Source organism: Odocoileus virginianus, chromosome 9 (assembly GCF_023699985.2).
Source record: "Odocoileus virginianus isolate 20LAN1187 ecotype Illinois chromosome 9, Ovbor_1.2, whole genome shotgun sequence".
Taxonomy (NCBI): Eukaryota; Metazoa; Chordata; class Mammalia; order Artiodactyla; family Cervidae; genus Odocoileus; species Odocoileus virginianus.
In genome coordinates, this window is record NC_069682.1 from 34,977,631 (window position 1) to 34,989,188 (window position 11,558).

The window sequence follows — 11,558 nt, forward strand, 5'->3', positions numbered from 1 at the left end:
GCAGCAGGGCCGCAATTAGAGTTCTCTTTATGACTGCAAGGAGATCCAACCAGTCCATCATAAAGGAAATCAGTCCTGAATATTCATTGGAAGGACTGATGCGGAAGCTGAAACTCCAATCCTTTGGCCATCTGATGTGAAGAACTGACTCATTGGAGAAGACCCTGATGCTGGGAAAGATTGAAGGCAGGAGAAGGAGACGACGGAAGATGAGATGGTTGGATGGCATCACCGACTCGATGGACTTGAGTTTGAGCAAACCCCAGGAGTTGGTGCTGGACAGGGAAGCCTGGCGTGCTGCAGTCCATGGGGTCGCAAAGAGTTGGACACAACTGAGCGACTGAACTGAACTTAATGGCGTTTATGCCGCTCTGTGGGGAGGAGAGAGGTCAGAGCCAAGTAAACTCGCCCACTTCCCAGAAAACTGAGCAAACGGGGCTTCCTTTTGTGACTTCCTCCCTGACCCCCAGCCCAGCCCAACCCCCACCCCACTCCCAGCCCCATATAAGCCAACACTCTCTTCATACCAAATAAATCTTTCAATTAAGATAATTTTAGGCCTGGTGTTTAACCATGATATCAGTGCCGCTTAAACTCTTTAAACTTGAACCAAAGCCAATTTCTTTAAAATTAAGATTTCTGAGAGGCCAAGGGGTCTGCTGCAGGCTGTTCTGCCCCACACCACCACTCCCCACGCCCCCCGCCCCACCCCCCGCCCCCGCGTGGCTGCCACATCCTCTTCACAATATCTGTTTCTTGGACAATTTCACATACTCTCTCCCCCTTAGTCACTGGTACTGTACACGTTGTTAGAAAGATGTGCAAAGATAAGCCATCAGAAAATAAAGAGGAATTGGGTTGAAGTTAAACCGTTCATTCCTATTTTTAATCTCGGCAGTTCCCTAGCACATTAATGATTAATCAAGGGGAATTAACCTGGATTAGCTTTGGACAGTCAGTCTTTTTTCCAGTGGTGAACTCCAGCTCCACACAAAAGTCAAAAATTCCAGTTTCCTGCTGTTGTATGTTACGAGCTAGTTCTAGTTGACCATGGGTAAACCAGTAAAGCTCTCTGAACATGGGTGTATCTTGTAAGACAATCACTACCCCCTCTGGGTTTTAGAGGTTCATTCTTCCATTCTTCTGTTCATTCATTCATTCATTGGTGTTTGTTGAGTGCCTGGAATTCATTACCAAGCTGGCAAACAGCCAGGAGTGATACACAGACCCAGTAAAGACCCTATTGCCCTGGGAAGCATTGCTGTGGGCAGAGACCTCCTTCTTAAGACTCATTCATACTGTTTAGATTTTCCCAGAGGCAGATCCTGACTGGGAGGGTTTGGATGCAAGGGACTCACCTGGGGGATCCAGGAAACACTAGTAGGGACAACGGGTTGGGAAGGGCTGATGAAGAGTGCAATGTCAAGCAAGTGACCTCTGCAGGCAACCAGGGCTCAGCTGGGCACATGGATGCCATGTGGAACTTACCCAGGGGTGTCCCACCTACAGGGTGGGACTCCCACCAGTCCTTGTGGGTGGAGGCCTTCTTCTGGAGGGACTTTAACTCACCCAGAGTTAAAGCCAGAGACAACCTTTCAGCAGAGAGAAGAGGCTGTTTGCAGCAAGAAGCCCTTGGCAGAGTCTGATTGCCTGGGGTATCTGGGGTCCAGACGAGCGTCTTCTACCAGCTGTGACCCCAAGGCTGACACAGTGCATGCACAGAGTGGGGGCTCCGTAACTGCATGTTCCATAAATGTTGTTAAATGAACCATAAGGTTACAAAGTCCCTGCAAGTGAAGGGTGTTTGCAAATAAACGAGCTTTCTGTCTGCTCCCTCCGTGATTGACATCTGGCTTGGCCCCAGTGCAACATATGGTTCAGCATGGACGAGTGGCGCGGCCTTTGCCTTCTCCTTTCTTCAGTCCCTGCCCCTTGTCCAACCTCCATAGGGAGGTCAACCCCAACCCCCATTGCACCCCTGGTCCAGCTTGACCCCTTACGGCCGCTGCTGTGCCCATGAACCTAGCCTTGACCTGGTCCCGCCTCCTCAGTACATCTCAGCCCAGTGCTCTCCCCAGGAGTGTCTGCGGAAAAACAGGAACTGAGCCAGGACAAGGGTGCTTGTGAGGGAGTCAGGGGCTTCCCCAGGCTCAGAACCCCTGGCCCTGCAGCAAACCCAGAACTATCAAGTCACGGGGGAGGAGACAGTTCCAGTCGCACAGCACAGCCTTCGGGGCCTGTCTGCTCAGGGCCAGCACCAGGCCAGAGCCCAGGAATCAGGTCCCTGCCACCCCCTAGGATGACAGTCCAGTGAGGGGCTGTCACATGCAAGCAAGTCAGAGAGATGTCAAGGTGCACTCAGACAGAGGAGAGCAGGGGGTGACAGTGGTAGCTTGAAAGAGAATGGAAAGCCAGCCCGGCTGGAAGGTGGGAAAACAGGACAGAGGCCTGTGATCTAACATGGCACAGTGCACGAGGGGCCCCGCTGAGCTGTGGTGTTTTGCCAAAGCCTGAAGGGTGAAGGAGAAGGCCAAAAGAGATGCGTCTCAAAAGGGGAGCATCACAGGCCCGAGGGACCCACTCAGAGGTAATTTGAACATGCCACACCTTGGTGATAGTGACAGTTATGTCATCAAATTATGAGCTCCTGAAGAGGGTGAATTTGGTTTGTAAGCAAGTTATTCTGCCCTCAGCCTAACTCTAGGAAAAAGAAAGAAAAAAAGATGTCCTTTTGGATCTTAGTTGTATATTAAAAACAAACATTCTTATTAGGAAAAACTAAACATGCAAGAATAATAACCTTGTACGGCCCATTAACTCACCACAGGGCTTTGCTTTCTAACTTGCAGATATTTTTTTAAGAGTAGGCAGAAAGAGAAGAAGATACCTTACAGTGTAAAAAGAGGTTTTTACTTTATCAACAACTATGAAAGGGTGATAAATGACAAACAGAAGGAAAATGTCACTTAAAAAAGAAAAAAAATGTGGCAGAGCACAGTCTCTAAGGGCATTCGGGCTTCAGGAGTTGCCCTTCCTGGGCTCTAGAATACAGGCTCAATAGCTGTGGCACATGGGCTTTGTTGCTCCGCAGCATGTGGGATCTTTCTGGACCAGGGATGGAACCCTTATCACTTGCATTGGCAGGCAGATTGTTAACCACTGGACCACCAGGGAAGTCCCCCAGTTCCTTATTAGAGGTCACACGTGTCTGGGTCAGCGGAGGCTCGGCTGATCTTGGCTGGTTCCTGTGTAGGGTGGGCTGGGGGGAGTGGTACACCTCTTGTCTGGGTTTGACTGGAGCATCTCAGATGCTGCTCCACTTGGCTCACTCCTTTTTTGGGATATCAGAGGCTAGAGAGGGGGTTCACTTCTCGTGGTGATGCTGAGAAAGAGAAAAAGGAAATAAGCAGGAGTACACAAGGTCCCTGGAAGGCTTAGAGCTGTTTTGTTTTCTACCTCATTCTGTTGGTCAAAGCACCTCTCATGGACAAACCCAGGTTCAAGGGAGGAATAAATACGAACAGGGTGAGAAAAAGGTGCCACTGGTACAACCTACCACTGAGTCCAAGAAACACAAGGAAAAGGTGACTCAGGAGAGGGAGGAGTTGCAGAAGCGAGAGTTTTAAAAAGTGAAGAATGGTTAAAGCAGCCTGGAGATTCAGCAAGATGAAGACTGAAGTGTGTATCAAACATGGCAACTCAGGAATCATGAGGGACCTTCACAAAACAGCTTTAGAGGAAGGGGCAGGTGAAAGGGTGGCCGCCAAACTGTGGGGAGCAACGAAAGGGGGGATGAAACATGATCCATTAATCCAACAGATGAATTCAACTCTGTACCTATTACATGTCAGTCCTGTTCTAGGTGCTGGGGAGACAGCCTTGAATACGGCAAAGGGTTCTTTTCTTGGAGTCCACATTCTAGTGGGAAAAGAAAAAGACAACTGATAAATAAGCAAGGTGAACCGAGATGGTGCCAAGGGCTGCAAGGAAGGAGATGGGGTTCAGGTAGTGGAGGGGTGGGCCTTTGGGAGTGGGGGTGCCAAGGATGCAAGAGGCTGGTCAGAGAAAATGCTTCTGGGGAGGTGATGGTTGAGTTGAGAAGAAGCTGATCTTATGTAAAGAAGGAAGAATAAGTGAAAAAAGCCAGTTTTGTGCCCTGAAATAGGAGGTTGGCAGCTGTTTCAGGAGACAAAAAGAAGTCTATGTGGGGACTTCCCTGGTGGTCCAATGGCTGAGATTCTGTGCCACCAATGCAGGGGGCCCGGGTTCAGCCCCTGGTCAGGGAACTAGATCCCATGTGCTGCAACTAAGACCCAGTGCAGCCAGATAAATACATACATACATATATTTAAGGCTGTGTGACTGAAGTTTAAGGAGGAAGGGAGAGGAAAGCAAAGGCCAGGAGGCAGAAAGGTGCTAGATAGGATAAGGGGCCTCAAGATCCACCCAGCCAGGGGGAGTGGGAACCTGGAGCAGAAGAGTAAGGTCATCTGATCTGCATTTTAAAAGGGACTTTCCTCACAGTCCTGGAGGTTAAGACTTTGCACTTCCAATGCAGGGGATGCTGGTTCAATCCCTGGTTGGAGAGCTAGGATTCCACATGCCTCTTGACCAAAAGCCAAAATATAAAACAGAAGCAGCAATACCATAACAAATTCAAAAAAGACTTTTTAGAAGGTCCATGTTTAAAAAAAAAAACACTCTAAAAAATATATATATATTTACTTTAGCCGTGGAGGGCAGAATCATTAGGATGTGTGATAGAGGATCCAAGGACCAGTTTGAAGGCTTCTGTAAGATTCCAGGCAAGATACAGTTAATGTGCTGGTAAATATTTAACAGTTGGCTATGGGAGGTGGGGGGTAGGAGAGCATTCCTCATTTGTAGCATGTGGCAGTTTCTGGGGTGTGAATAACCCCATCGGATTTGATCTGAAGCTACTGCGTAACTGAACAACAAAGTGGAAAGAAATTCAAGGTAAAGTACTATTATAAGTCAGATAATCTCATAAATAATCTCAAAGGCAGATATAATAGTAAAATGCAGTCAGATAATTAGGAAGTGATGAGGATGAGTATCTATTACTTTTGTTTTCAATATAATCTATGTCATTGTAAGTTTATATGATAAAGATATTTAATAATGACTGTACTTAATGAACTGCTTAAAAAATTCCTGAAAATGCAACAATCAGCTCTTAGGAGGCAGCTGACTCCTTCACACCACTGAATGTAACAGTAACCTGGGGACTTCCCTGGGAAGTTCCAATGGTTAAGCCTTCACCTGCCAATGCAGGGGGTGCTGGTTTGATCCCTGGTCAGGGAGTTAAGATTCCCACAGGCCTCCTGCCCACACCGCCCCCCCCCCCAAAGAAACAGAATAGAAACAATAGAAGCAAAACTGTAACAAATTCAGTAAAGACTTGGAAAATGGTCCACATCACAAAAAAAAAAAAAAAGAAAAAAAAATCTGAAAAAGAGTCACCTGGACTGGAATGGAGGGAGGGTGTGTGTGTGTATGTGTGTGTGTGTGGTGTGTAAGACAGACTCAACAAGATTTGAAAATGTCAGAAAACAAAATACTGCACGTGCTTATGGTGACATTTCAATATATATCTCACACCCTCTCTGAACAGTGGACTCGTTGGAGGCAATAGCTTGTTCTGATGGATCCTTGTGTTCCCTGAACCCCTAACCCGATGGCTGGATTCTAGTTAAAAAAAAAAACAAACCCACCTTAGGTTGGCTCTCCTCTAAAGAAGACCTTGAGAAGATGTGAGTGAAACCATTTTATGTGGAAGGTAATCCCAGGAATCACTAGGACGGGGGTGGGGAAGTGAGCTGGGGGAGGAAGACAGCCAGTAAACAGTGTATCACCAGCAAATTTCCACCAAGGGCAGCTGAGGCTTAATCCTGCTGAAGAGCCCTGGGAGACAGGGAGCTTTATGCCTCAGGGTATCCAAACTGAGAACTGAGGAAGCCAGAATCCTTATTCACCAGCTCCCACCCATTACTGGTTGAAGACTGCTCCTGGCATTTCCAGCCCAGGCCCCTAGAGAAAAATCAAGAAAGGTTGCTGGTGTTTGCAGTCAGAGGCTGTGAATATGCAAAGGAATGGCAGAGGACAAGTGAACAGCATACCAACTGAGGTGATCCAAAACTGATAAGTATTTCTTGAATGAACAAATGAATGAATGAGTATAAGGCCCTGTGAGCTCCTTTAAACAGGAATTTAGGATTTAAAGGTTTTGAAACAGTAACAGTCCACAGTCAGCCCATTTATCTTATAGTTTTGCAAAATCTTGAGCAGGGGACCTACGACATCCCAGATGATTTAAATTCTGCAGCAGCATTACAAAATCAGAATAATGTTGTTATACACTTAAAGAAAAAACTCGGTAGATTATGTGTGCATATTCTGTTGCTTCAGTCATATCTGACTCTTTGTGACCCTATGGATTATTGCCCACCAGGCTCCTCTATCCATGGGACTCTCCAGGCAAGAATACAGGAGTGGGTTGCCATTTTTTCCTCCAGGGGATCTTCCTGACCCAGGGATTGAATCTGCATCTCTTACATCTCCTGCATTGCATGTGGACTCTTTACCACTGAGCCGCCAGGGAAGCCCATAGATAAATTATAATAACTGCCAAAAGAAAAAAGAAAACTTAGACAAAGAAAATAGATGGCAAGAGAGATCCCAAATTACTAATTTTTATGGTGGCTAGTGGTAGTAAAAGATAACTTGAGTCAAAAATGTTTGGTTTGTTGTGTGGCTGATGTTGGAAGTGAGCTTAGAGATAGAAGCTTTTGTGAAAACGAGGACTGTCCCGGTGCCAGCTGAATCCCCAAAGAAAATATGGAGGGGAAATAGATGGATGATGTTTGCCTGGTACCTTCCTATTTCTAAAGTGCTTTGCAAGTGATCCTTACTAGACCCATGAGAAGGAAGCATTACTATTATTACCTGCTTACAGGTTAAGCAGCTGGTGTTCAGAGATGTGTTAAGTAGCTCACTCAAGACATCACACTTATAAATGACAAAGTTATTGCTGTGGAAAAGCCAGGGGGAAAATGAGCAGGTATAACAGACCCTACAGGAATTAATGAAACCTTCCTCCTCTCAACTATTCTTCTGGGATTCCAGGCATTCCCCATTCAACTTGCTCCTCAGGTAACAGCAGGCATTTGGTGAACTGCAGACACTGCTCTATTAAGCTGCTCAGGTCCGTTGTCCTAGGAATCCTGGAATCACACCCCTCTGTCTCAGGTGGGATGCACCAATCATAAGCAATACCTCGTGGCTGTGAGGTCACCTGACGTGACTAGACGCCTCACACTGGATATGCAGATTCACAATTTGAGGCCCGTAAAGTCAAAAGGCTCTGCCTGAGCAGTAAGCCTCCTTAACTAGCCTAGCTCATTAGACACCTTGACTCTTTTCTTCTAAAATTACCAGCAATGAAGAGCTCAGGATGTCTGAACTTTGGCCCCGCCACCTGGTTTTGTTCCTTTGATAAACATTTATGGAATCCTGCTGCACACTAGAGTCTATGCTCAGGGCTGAGAACTCAGTGGAGAACAAGAAAAACAGGACCCTATGCTCAGTGAGCTTGTGGTAGGCGTGGGGCAGGCAATCAGTAATTCATTAGACTAACGTCCAGCTTGAGGTAGATGCTCCAAAGTGAAACATGAAGTGTGTACAGAGCCATGAAAGGCCCAACTGTGTTCTCTCTTGCTCTCTCTCTCTTTCCAATCCATCCCCTCACTTTGAGCAAACACAACCTTCCAAAACTACTGTCTCCATCTCTCACCTGCTTCGCCTTCTGGAGACTCAGATGGTTCCCATGATGTCAGGCCTTCCTTTCTCTGCCTGGCTGGTGTGGATTCCCCATAGCCTGGCGCCCCGGACATTCAGCAGGCTCTGTCCCTGCCGCCTGTGCCCACATGGTGCCTCTGCACAGTCTCACACCCTCCCCTCCTGCCCCCTTTCAAAAGCTGTCTTTGCTCCTTCATCCTGGAACCATCACTGCATTCTCCAGACCCTGCTTCTTGGTCGGGGTGCAGAGCTGGATCAACTCTGGTTTCTCTTTTCCTTTGAAAAGCTCGCAGGACTGCCTCCTCCACCAAACTTCTGAATACATTTTCCCCCCTCACTGGCACCCTGGAGAGTCTGCCCCAACACAACTGAGCGCTAGTTTGCTGGGAGATTCTGTGTACAGGAATCTTTATTGTTAATAACTTCTAAAAGGCCCGAGTCATGCATTGGTCCTGCTGAATCCACTGTGATTTCTGGTTCTGCCAAGGATCTACTTTTTGCTTTTGGAAGTCCTTTCTTGTGTCTGTCTAAAATCCCTCCCACTTCTGTGTGTACTTTTGTCTAAAGCCTTATTCCTCATCGCTTTAGGGCACAGCTGAGGCATGCCCACGCGACTCGGTGTCTGTTCAGTGTCACGGAGTGCATGTTGGTTGATTAGTGTCTTCCTGGCACGTGGTAATCATTATTCCATCCCCTCCTCTGGGTTCTTTTCTCCAGGCCTAAAAACTGCAGCTCCTGTAGCCTTTTTTCCCCTGTGTCTTTTCCTGAATCTCTTAATCACCACGTGGCTCTTCTTGAATTCTGTTAATCAGCTTCTTCTCCTTTTTTAATCATTAGTGAGAGTTTTGAAGAACATCTTTAAACTAGAAGCAAAAGAGAAAAGAAAATCCAGAAAGGGCCAGCGAGGGTGACTGGGCTCGGCTCTCTGCCTCTGGCCTGGCAGGCCCTTCCACCAGCTAATAGATCAAGCAGACTGTCTCAGATCAGCCCAAGCATCCAGTCTCCAATCTGAATGTGAGCGGCAGACAAATTAGATCTGGGGGATGAGAACAGAGCCTGTGGCCCCATTGACACTCTTCTTTAGACTGCTGCTGGCCACTGTGGGCAGAAAAATCCAGTCCTTGGCAGAATTTCATTAGCTGGTTTAATTTAGGCAACTTTTATTCCTTCTTCCATTGTAAGTTCACAGACTCTCACAAGAGTTCTGGGTGCCACCTGTGTTATGGGCGTGTCTGTGTGTATGCCTGTGTGTGAGAGAGAGAAAAAGAGAAGGAGATGAACGCAGAGTAATTCACACTAAAATATTACTGACTTACCATGCAATGCCCCTAAAGGCAGAGCAAAGTGAAGGCAGGCAGTGAGAATGGGGCACCAGCCTCTAACCCATCTGCATCAGGAAGGCATTCAAGTTTATATTAAAGATCCATATGATTTTTGCATTCTTCTTCTCCACAACATATACACAAAGGCAGATTTTCTAAACAAGGATATCATTTCATTGAACGTGTGAAAAATCACCTGAAGGGACTTCCCTAGTGGTCCAGTGGTAAAGAACCTGCCTGCCACTGCAGAGGACACGAGTTTGATCCCAGATCTGGGAAGATGCTGCATGCCATGGGACAAATGAGCCCACGTGCCCTCACTACAGGAACCTAGGCGCCCTGGAGCCCGTGCTCCATGACAAAAGAAGCCACAGCAGTGAGAAGCCCACACACCTCAACTGGAGAGTAGCCCTCGCTCTCCACAACTACAAGGAGCCCGTGCACAGCAACGAAGACCCAGTGCAGCCAAAAATAAAAATCATTAATTAATTAAAAATAAAGCTAGGCACTTAGGAATGGAATCTTCTATTAAAAAAAAAAAATCACCTGAAGTCCCAACCCTTGCCATGTGACATCATCCACTTTTTCCCTTCTATACTATTTTCTTTTATTTTTTAAATTTTATTTATGTTATTTATTTTTGGCAGTGCTGGGTCTTCATTGCAGTGCACTGCCTTCTCACTGTGGTGGCTTCTTCTGTTGCAGGGCACAGGTTCTAGGGCACTCGGGCTTCAGTAGTTATGATGCATGGGCTTAGTTACTCAATGGCATGTGGGGGATCTTCCTGGATCAGGGATTGAACCCATGTCCCCTGCATTGGCAGATGGATTTTTTACCACTGAGCCACCAGGGAAGCCCCCTTCTATACTATTTTCTATTAATGAATACACATAGTTTGCTTCAATACATATTAAATATTTAACATTATAATATATATTTCATCTATATATAAATAAAATAAAGTTTTACATTATTTACTGCTATGTAAAAAATCCTGGCAATTTACAGGGTGGTGTCAGGTCCGGACAGGGGAGATGGCTCACCTGACCTCAGGTGTGAGCCTTCCAGGAACTGTGCACATTTTAGAAGAGGAAGGAAGAGAGGGCAGAGGACTTTCTGGAAATGCATTGGGTGGGCATTTGCTCAAGGCCATCAGGCCACTGCAGTGGGGAGCCTCTGGTGTGGACAATGCCCGGCTCTGGCTGGCCTGTGACCGCTGTGGGTCCATTGCGTTTTTTCCTCGAACGACCCACCTACAAACCTAGATTCATCTTCCTTGCAGAGGTCTCACTCTCTAGCAGAAAGCAAAACCCGCCAATTCCTAAAGAAGTGTTTTCTTGCAGGCATGAAAGTTAATGAGCTCCACCTTTGGCCTGGGTTAGAAAATTTCACTGTGGCCTTGGCAAGGCTCGCGCCAACACTAGGACGTTAAAGAGAGCCCACGTTGAGAGCCAGGAGGAACAAAGGTAAGGCTGGCTGGCCTGGTTTCCTCGCTCACAGTCGGGAGAGAAAAAAGAGAGAGGAACAAAGCACCTGGCTACAGAGGTGCTTCCACAAGCTGTTCTGGAACCATCCGTCTCTGCAGGCAGCACAATGCCCTCCTTATTCCCAGTCATCACCACAGCTGACGTGGAGCCTCCCCGGCAAATGTTCAGACCTGCGGCCGCCAGCACGTCTCGGGCAGATTCCTTCAGCCACTGGGGTTGTTCCTGCTCTCAGCAGAGGAGGAAAAAGCCATGTTTGCCTCACAGTCTCTGGTTTTTGGAAAACAGTTGGCAGACTGACTGAATAAACACGACGTGTCGCCTAGCTATCAATAAGTATTTGTTCATTCTCAGTATGTGGTTTTTGAGCACCACCTATGCTCCAGGGGCTGGAGACATAGCTGTGAACAGAACAGACACAGACCCTCTGTGAAAGGAAGCTTGGAATGGCAGGGGTGACCATCGGCATTAAACAATCAAAATAATTTCAGGTACTAATAGCGCAAGACAGTGAGACAGAAAATGAGAGTGTGTTGGGGGGACTTGTCTTAGGATTCTCAGGGGAAGCTTCCAGTGACACTGTCACTAAAATCAGAATCACCTGAAGGAGCAGCTGAGGGAAGATGCAGGCACACCAGTTTTCCAGGCAGAGGGAACAGGATGTGCAAAGGCCCTGAGGCAGCAACATGTTTGACAACTTCAGGGAACTGAAGTGAGAGCTGACGAGGAAGTGGTGGTGATGAGCACCAGGCAGAGACCAGGTTTATTAGAGGCTCACTACGTCTAACATTATAGAGTGTGTTACAGTTTGTAGAAGTCTTTAAATATATACTACCTGCATTCAGTCATTTCCCTTATTAATATTCCTTACCAAACAGATGAAGAAACTGACGCTGAGGAGGTAATTTCCTCAAGGTCACAAACTAGGAAGTGG